Here is a 9,477-nt window from a genome sequence, read left to right as displayed (position 1 = left end):
TCTCCCTCTCCAACTCCTAAGAGCGTACTGTGTTCTGCAACAAGCGTGAAACGGTTGCTTAATTGAGCCTGTCCTTTAGAAAGCTATATGTGAATTGTACCAAGTACATTTGAGACTATTTGAGATACTTTTTTCTTTAACATAAGTTTCCTAACAAGACAGAGTTCCACACATGTCAACATAATTATAATATTTAAGAAAATACAGAGTTAAAAAAACCTGAGGACCTAACTTGTACCTGTGCAAATGGCTTGCAATATTTCAGCTTTCTTTCTGAAATGCATTTTCCTTTCTGCAGATGAACTTGGAGGCTGTTTGTTCAACATTCAGGTAAAAACTTATGTAAATTTTTCTGGTTTTTTGTTTTTGTTTTTTTAATTTAGGAGCATATGGTTTATGTGAGAGATGTTGAACTAAATACATTGTTTAGCAAAAATATTGAAGTAAATAAAGCCTAGGTTTTCTTGGAATACAGCCAGCAGCAATGATTGCAAAACGTTCACTTCAAAAAAACCAACTTCATAAGAACTTCAACATACACTGCATCTAGTGCTACTCATTATTTCTCCATGTACTATGTATAAAAAAAAATTTAAAAAAATATTAAATACAATGAACAATGCAAAAAGAAAAACTGCTGCTCTTTTTGGCTTAAAAATTGCCCAATATTTCCTTACTGATGTTCTTTTAGAGAGAGTAATATTCACAGATATCACTGTTGTTCTTGAATTAGAGTGTTCTACATTGACAGAACAGTTTAGAAATAGTATTTTAATTCAAATGTTTTATTTCTCTGTAGAATAAGGTGTTAATCACCTTGTTGGACTCCCAGGGTGATAAAGAAGCCCTCACTTGGTATATTTCTTCTTCTGCAATACATGTATGTAAACTGTTGTTGCTGGAGTGGCAATGCAGTTGGTTGGAAGATAAGTCAAAATGGAATTCCTCTATCAATCTTTGTTTTGCTTCTGCTAACATCCAACTAAACAAGTTTGCAAGTCTTGACTTTGATGAATCTGTATGCCCTGAAACCGTGGAGCCACAGACCGAGGGGCCACGCTGGTGTCTTTACAACATGCACGAAGTGGTGCTTTCCCTTCCCCGTCATGCGACTGAGGTCATGGGCTGGTATGTGCAAGGTTTTACTTAATGTCCATCAGAATATCAAAAGCTAGCTTTTTCTTCTGACATCTGTCCTCAGATTACAGGCATTTTTTCCGCATTTGTACCGGTACTATACATTAAATAATTCCATGACATTCAAATATGCTAATTTTTATGTGAATTCAGATATTCAGATGAAAATATTTGAAGATTAGCTTGAAATGGCTTTGTCTTGGTTTCAGCCCGGATAGGGTTAATTTTCCTCCCAGTAGCCACTGTGTTTTGGATTTAGTACAAGAAGAATGTTGATAACACTGATGTTTTCAGTTGCTGCTGTGGAATGAAGGACTTTTTCTAGTTTCTCGTACTCAGCAGGTGTGCAGGAGCTGGGAGGGAGCACAGCCAGACAGATAGCCCAGCTGGCCAGTGGAAATATTCCATACCGTGGACGTCGGGCTCTGTTTGTGAATGGGGTTGGCTGGGGGGCAGGAATCTTTTCTCTTTTCTTTTCTTTTCTTTTCTTTTCTTTTCTTTTCTTTTCTTTTCTTTTCTTTTCTTTTCTTTTCTTTTCTTTTCTTTTCTTTTCTTTTCTTTTCTTTTCTTTTCTTTTCTTTTCTTTTCTTTTCTTTTCTTTTCTTTCTTTCTTTTCTTTCTTTCTTTCTTTCTTTCTTTCTTTCTTTCTTTCTTTCTTTCTTTCTTTCTTTCTTTCTTTCTTTCTTTCTTTCTTTCTTTCTTTCTTTCTTTCTTTCTTTCTTTCTTTCTTTCTTTCTTTCTTTCTTTCTTTCTTTCTTTTTCTTCCTTTCTTCCTTTCTTCCTTTCTTTCTTCCTTTCTTCCTTTCTTCCTTTCTCCTCCCCATCCCACTAGGGGGGAAGGGGTGGGGGGTGAGCAAGCGGCTGGCTGGTGCTGAGTTGCTGCCTGCCGGGTTAAACCACAACAGGCTTCTAAATACTTCTATGATAAACCTAGGACAAAATACTAGCTATATTACCTGTAATAGTAGATCTATTACTTGTAGTATGCTTGGGAAGTATGACTTGGCCCAATTTACCCTCATTTTTGAGGATGTTCTAGTAACATTTGAGCTGAACTGAGTCGCAGACACACACACCCCAACAAGTCTGACAGATGGTGTAATGATGACCTCACGCTGTGGTCTAGACAGGCTAACAAAATGACTGCGTAACAGAAAGAAGCCTCCAGTATAGGACAAAATACAGATTTTGGTGAAGGTAAACAATGAAGCTATGGGGTATATAATAAATTTACACAATAAATTTAATTTTGTTCCATCGAATGATAGTTTTCATTGAGGTGTTGATGAGGACACTTTGATGGTTTCACCTGCAGGGTACAAAAGAGGGTTGAATAGATTTTCAGACTTACTGTCTACACAAACCGTGGATCTGCTCCATAGTCCATAAACCCAGCAAAGACAAGCCAGATGTACCTATTGACTTTAAATCTAGTCTGTGTCTAAGTGCTTTCCTTTGCAGGGTTATTTTCCATAACGGTTTTTCCCTTAAGTAGCAATAGCATGGATAAAAATTACTGCCATGAGAAGGTGGTAATTTTTTTTTGTTTTGGTGATTAAAGTTTTTCTTAAAGGTTAATCATCAAAAAATACGGCTTATTCTGAATTGAAAGTTTCTTATTTTGTCTCTCTAATTCAATTAATTTTTAAGTAAGAAGAAAACTCTTTTCTGATTGTTTTTGTCCTAGTGCCTAGCTCAGGGCTCAAAGCGTGAGAAGCAACCCACAGAGAGAGGAGGTTAATGGGCAGATTACAAGATGCAGCAAATGTAGCTAAGGCCATGGCTGTCATTGATGACGTTTTTTTCACATGGCTGTGATAGACTACATTTTTTTTCATGTGAACATCATCATGACAAATGGGTGATGAAGTATTTTTGCACTGATTTGAAGCAGCTTTCAGTCACACTATCTTCTTTTAAAGAGGAGATGACTTAAAGAAGTAATCTTTTTTTATATATAGGCAGGCTACATAAGTCTGCATTAAAGTACAAAGGAAACTTTGTGATGTAGCACAATACCAACTTTTTTATGACTATAAGCATTTATTGCCTAGGAATAAGCTAAGGAAGACAATGAACAAGCTATGTAGCTCTCACCAAGTGACATCTAATAAAGGGTTTATATCTCACTATGACACCAATCAAACAAGTTTAAAGAGAATACAACTCTTGCCGTCCCACCCTGTACTTTTTCTAAACTTCCCTATACCACAGAAAGGAAGGGTCAAATTTCTCCATAATGTCTATGAGTGTGGTTGCAGTGTCGGCAGGGCCGTGCTCGCTCCCATCACCTGAGATGGGTGTGAAGGAAACTGTCTGCACCAAGCCTAACCAGCACAACATTTCTGCCTCGGTTTGCGGAATGTGAGCTCTTTGTGGCATGTAGAGGAGCATGACTACATGGCGAGACCGAATCTGCAGAGTCTAATTCCAGTAGAGTTAACTTGCTCATATTTTTAACCTCTCTAAAGTCTAATGTGAATTGAATGTTAAGTAAATCTACTTAGTTTATTAGTAGAGCATGGCATATTGCCATTTATTTCAATTCAACTTCTTTTCCATATCATATGCCTTTTGTGTATTTCATACATGCTTGAAAGACACTGTTTTTGGAACAGTTTTCAAGGCTTTTGCTATGTTTATGGAACTGATTCTTGTACTTTTCCTGAAAATCTGGGTAGTCAGATCCTTGTGTGCAAAGCAATCACAACAGAGAAGAAAGATCAAACCAACAAGAGTAAAAGAACTCAGAAATTACCCTGCACAGGTTTTATTCATTTAAAATTCTAACTTTAGGCTGTACTAGGGAGCCTTTGGGGTCAGAAAAGAAGTGCTGAAAAATAACAATAAGAAAAAAAGCCTATTTATCAAACAATTAAAGCAAAAGTAGACAGGTTATTAAGCTTTTATTACCACAGAGCTGAATGTTGCCTAGTCTGCATCTCAAGACAGAAGTAATTTTGGGAAGAAACTCAGAAGCTAGGCAGCAAGAAATATTTTCTGACTATTTCTGATATTAAGAAGTGGGCAGCTGCTTAAAAATGCTCAGCGGTTTGGAATGTCAGCCGGAGCACTGGGGAATGACTTGGTGGAAAGATTCACAGCCCAGATCCTGTGGTGCACATCCACGCTTTCAAACCAGGCGTTCTGAAGGCATGCCAGGTTGTCATGTGACCTGGAAATGGGACAGATTAGTAGTGCACAAGGACTCGCTTTTTGCTGGTAAGTCTAAGGATGTAGACAGACACTTCCAAAGTCTCATTAGGATACTAGCGTTTGGAAAGATGTGATTACAAACACAGCATAATTTACTTTGCTGGCGTGCTTTACCACAAGGCTATGACCTCCAGTGCTCTGGTGTTTGGTATGTGAATATGCACCTAGAGCTATAGGTACAACAAATATATCAGCACTAGACTGTGCCTCAAGGCAGCTATTCTGTTGATGCTACTGTCCTTCCTGTTACGTCTTGTGATGTTTGCTGTACTCATCTGCGCACCCCATAAGACATCCATGTGAGCAGCTCTGTGGTTTTCTTTTCATGTTTAAACCAAGTTGCTGTAATCAGCTTTTCTGTAACCTAAACTGCAGTTGTTGTGACCGTATTAAAGTACAACTTTCCAGGCTCAGCCTGTAATGCTGCTATTAGAGGTTTAAACCTCAGCATGGAGAAAGTCTGCAATGAAAGTGAAGCTCTCTTTCATTTCCTATGATTCAGCGTAGCCATACTTGAGAATCGCCCAGGTTTGCTTCCCATGCTGTGACATTTGAGACCTGCCCTCTGAGCACCGGTGGAAGGCTCCGGGCTCTCCAGCTCAGTGTTGTAGATGATATCACAGTGATGGTAAACCACTGCCTCAGTGCTGGCTTGGAGGCAAAGATAAACCAAGTGAGTATGGGGGGTGGTTGTTAAGGACTCTACTTTTGAACTTCATCAAAAGCACATTAATTTCAGAAGCAAGGTGGCTTTTCAATTGTTTCAGCGTACTTTAGATTAATTCCAAGACACTCTTCTTGTTTAAAATGTTAATGAAAATATTAAGGATCATGGTGTAAGGAGGTACTAAATGCAGGAACAGAATCTTTTGAAGGCAGTAACTTGCTTTATGGCCAATAGTACATCACTACTGAAATACAGATACAGAAACAAATGTTTTATCACTTATATGGGTACATCCCCACTGACTTTTGCTGTAAGAATAACACTAAGAATGATATAGGAGCGATCTTTTTAGCAGTTTGTTTCTAAAGCATGTTTAGTTGAGGGTCCCTTAGTTTAGTAGTTACCTCTCAATGATATTTGGTATGTTAAAAAGTCACTGTGAATAGCCTCTCATCCTTCTGTTTCAAAAATAACAAGTGCAAAACAGGCTAGCAGCTTTGCAGTCAGAAAACCTAGGCACCAAGTTCTGAAATAGCTCCAGCTGTGACGCGGAGGAAATCAGCCAGTCTGGTTCCAAGTCCTGCGAAATTAGAGACTTCAGCCAACCAATAAAAGGAACGGACACTTGTTGATCTTCCCAGAGGGTCCTGATATGCACCTTAAATACATCTAATTGAATCAATATACTGTCAAAGTGAACCCCTTAGTAGTAGTTGCTGAAACAGTGACAATCCACCAGTTGCTAATGACGTTCTTGAAGCTATTCTAAAAGCGACACTTGAAGGCAGAGGTCCGACAGCAATTTCTAAATCAGATTAGATTTTTGAGCAGGCGGTTGGCAGGGCCTTCTGCAGTGAAGATGGAGTTAATGCCTTCTATTCACCAGGCACAATTTTTTCAGTCATCTTAGAGTAGCGGGGAACTTGGTGATTGTATCTGATAGATCACTTGTCTGCTTGGATTTGGAGAATTCAGGTTTCTTTTTTCCACTTGCTTTAAGGGGCTATGGTAGGAAAGAACTCAGTCACAAGGTTGCTATTTCTTGGTACATCTGGACAATGTATTATTGGATTCAAAAGCCGAATTAAAAATGAGGGGGGAAAAAGGTTCACTTCAAGTGAAATGCATTTTTTCTGTTTTTCTTAAAAAAATAAAATCATTTTCAATTAATGCAAAATATTTTCTTTAGCCTAAATGTTTCACTTTATAATTATTTTGCCCTCTAAAATATTTTTAAATGAGAACTTTATTTTCAAAATAAAAACTGAGTGTTTTGATTTGGAAATGTCAAAATAAGCTGTAAATTTGACGTATTTTTACCCTCAAAGCTCTTTTACAGATTCATAGATTTGGAAAATAATTATTATTTTTCTGAAAATGTTGTGAATTATGTGAATTTAGTGTTTGCATAAAATGCCTTTTTAATGCCTTTCCCTCACATTTCCAACATAACTGCAGATACATCTAGTAGTGGGGGACTGGTTCTTGTTTTCTGTCTGCATAAGGCTTGCAAAATGCACATTTTCTAACACGTTGCAAGGAATCATCATGGAAACTGTCCTGATAGGTATCAGATTATTTTCTCTTTGTTGTGTAATTTATACCATATGCCTAAATTCTATGTCCTGTTTTATCTTCTCCTTTTGTTTTTATTTTATTTGACACAATTATCATCCAGATTTACCTATTTAAAAAATAGCTGGATTTTTGAAGCTCAGTTGGTTTTATATTTTTTCTTCTGATTTTGTAAAATTGATTTTTATATTTATATATATATATTCTAAACCTGGATGATATCAAAAAATTCTTGGACTAACAGAATTTGAAAATACTGCCTTATTAATTTGAAATTATTGATGATAGAAGGAAATAACTCACCTATGTTTGAGATCATGCTTCTGCTTCTTGCTTTTTCTAACATAACTACTTCAATATGAATGATTTGCAGTTAGAATGCTTCTGGTTTGCTTTCAAACTGTGTTGGTTTAGCTTTATATTGTAGTCTAAACTCTAGTCTCTGTATACGTGTCTCTGCTTCTATATAGCTATAGCTTTTTAAAAAGACTAGGGAATCTGAATATTAAAATTGAGATACCTTATAAGGACTTAATTTCAAAGGATTTAAGGTTATCTATCTCATAACTCAAAAATGCATTCATAAGTATGTTGTGTGTACATAAACAGGTGGAACTGTGATATAGACATTTTAACAGAGGGCTTTTTAAATAATGCTATGAAACAACATAGATGTATAATGCTATCTAATTTTTTTTAACAAGTGATCATAGTAGTGTGTGAACAGGATTTATTTCATATGATTTTTGTACTGTTCCTGATTATATTTCATATCGGGATTGCACTTCCATTGTATAGGGCTTGTATAAAACTGCTTGGTCGGACAGAAACTAGCACATGAGAATAAGAAATTGTGCTGGGAACTCCAGAATTAAAGAAGCCAGTTACCCTCCCGATGTGTGTCTCTTGGTTGACTGGCTTTGGCTTTAAAAAAGATGCAACTTCAAAATAAGGCTTTTCTTGTGACTAACACATTCACCAGGTTTCAGTCTTGTGTGGCTTATACGGGTTTCTCTAGTGGCTTATAAGGGGTGATCTGTTGCTGTAACCTTTCCCTTGACTGATCTTGCAAGGTCTTTCTTTCTTCTCTCTCTCTCCAGCTGCCTATTTTTACAAAACTGGCAGGAACATAATTATTGTTGAAAACTCTCGGCCTCTGTCAAATCTGGTAGAACCAGTTGGCCAGTTTTCAAAAGTCCTTGCAGAGTAGGAGACACTCAGAGGCACACAGACACAGTATGACAGCAAATGTTTTCTTGCACTGGAAATCAGTAAAATCAACAATAGCCACAAACTTTATTTCCTAAAATCCTGTACATTCTGTAAAGCCGTGTCAACAGTACTCCAGTTATCAGGCTTAAAAATGCAGTGATGTTCTTTTCTGTTCCAACAGCTGTCGGTGAGATGCTCTTCTTAAGACCCCCTGCCTCCCCGTCACGCCAACATCCGCTTATTGTGCTCAAGAAACCCGGCATGGTCTCGAACCATCATTTCATTCAGTTCTACACCACAGCCATTTCTTTCCTCCCCTCTTCTTTTTCTTTTATTAATTAGTCAATGTGGCAAGTGGCTTTGATGGCTTGGATGCTTGAGGAATGGGTCTTGTAAGGTGAGGAAAGTCTCAAGCACCTTCTGTTCAGCTTTCCTGGCAATAAAGACTTATTTGTTTTAATGCAACTTTGAAATTCAACTGCCAGTATTTTACCTTGAGGCTTAGAAGGTTCTGGAGACTCAATACTGAAGACATTCTTCTGATTTTATCTCCAACGTGCCTTGGAGCTGTAACGTAAGAAACCCTTCTTAGTTCACAAAGATCGTTAGTAATGTGTGCTGGCAGGCCAGCTGCGCTCAGTGCAGGTGTCAGTGATGTTCCACCACCAACCTTCATTTGACATTTATGGTTCTGTGGCCAGAATATGTGGTCAGAGTATTAATTCACAGCATTTCTGGGGAACAGCATCCTGGGTGGGCTGTAGAAGGAAGTGATGAAACTAGCCATTAATTAAATTCACCCTTCTGCAGACAGCCTAACCTTGAAGGAGGACCTATCCCTTGGAGAACAAGCAGCAAAGAAAATGCTGATTATAAAAGTTAATCCAGCAAGATAGACGCTGATGTGTTGTGCACCAGAATAGCCCCTCCCTGGAGCTTTGCATGAGAAATGTTTGGGAACAAGAGAGGGTAGCCCTCCTTTGCTGCTGCTGCTGCTGTTTCTAAAACTCCGCTTCATATCCCACATTTAAAGTTTGCTGTGGCATAAATATTACTGCAATGAGAGAGAACCAGGCAAGCTGAGGACTGGAGTCTGGAGTATTGACGCCTTGTTAATTGCACTGTTCAGTATGATGGTTTTCTAACAAATGTTTGCCTGCAAAAGTATAGGTTTTTTTACTTACTTGCACTAAAAATCTTGTTAAGGTTTGTATGAAAGTAGTAAATTTTTTTCTTGATCAAAGTGCTAGTTTTAGGATATGTATTTCATATTGGGCCTATAAAATTCGTCATCCTCCAGTAAACACAGCTCTATTCAAAGGGCTTTTTCTTTGTAACTTGGCTCAGTTGACCATGGAATGGGAGAATGGGGAAGGCTCAGAGATGGCAGCAGCAGGAGAAGCCAAAGATAAAGGTGCAGGATTACAGCATTGCCGTTAGCCATTTCAACTTGAACTACTGTATTTTTACCAACTGCGTCTTCAGTGTGCTGGGGAGCAGTTTGAGGAAAGAGGAACAAAACCTGGTGCAGGCACTAACTTACCCAAAACACTGTGGCTCCAATTTTAGAAAGGAAAATAAATATTGAACATATATATCACTACATACAATTGCAAAGACAGACACACTGATGTCTCAGGCTCTCTCTGTGGTGCTGCTGGCATGCAGCA

This window comes from Opisthocomus hoazin, chromosome 9, assembly GCF_030867145.1.
Source record: "Opisthocomus hoazin isolate bOpiHoa1 chromosome 9, bOpiHoa1.hap1, whole genome shotgun sequence".
NCBI classification, from domain to species: domain Eukaryota; kingdom Metazoa; phylum Chordata; class Aves; order Opisthocomiformes; family Opisthocomidae; genus Opisthocomus; species Opisthocomus hoazin.
Note: the sequence above shows the minus strand (reverse complement) of the source record.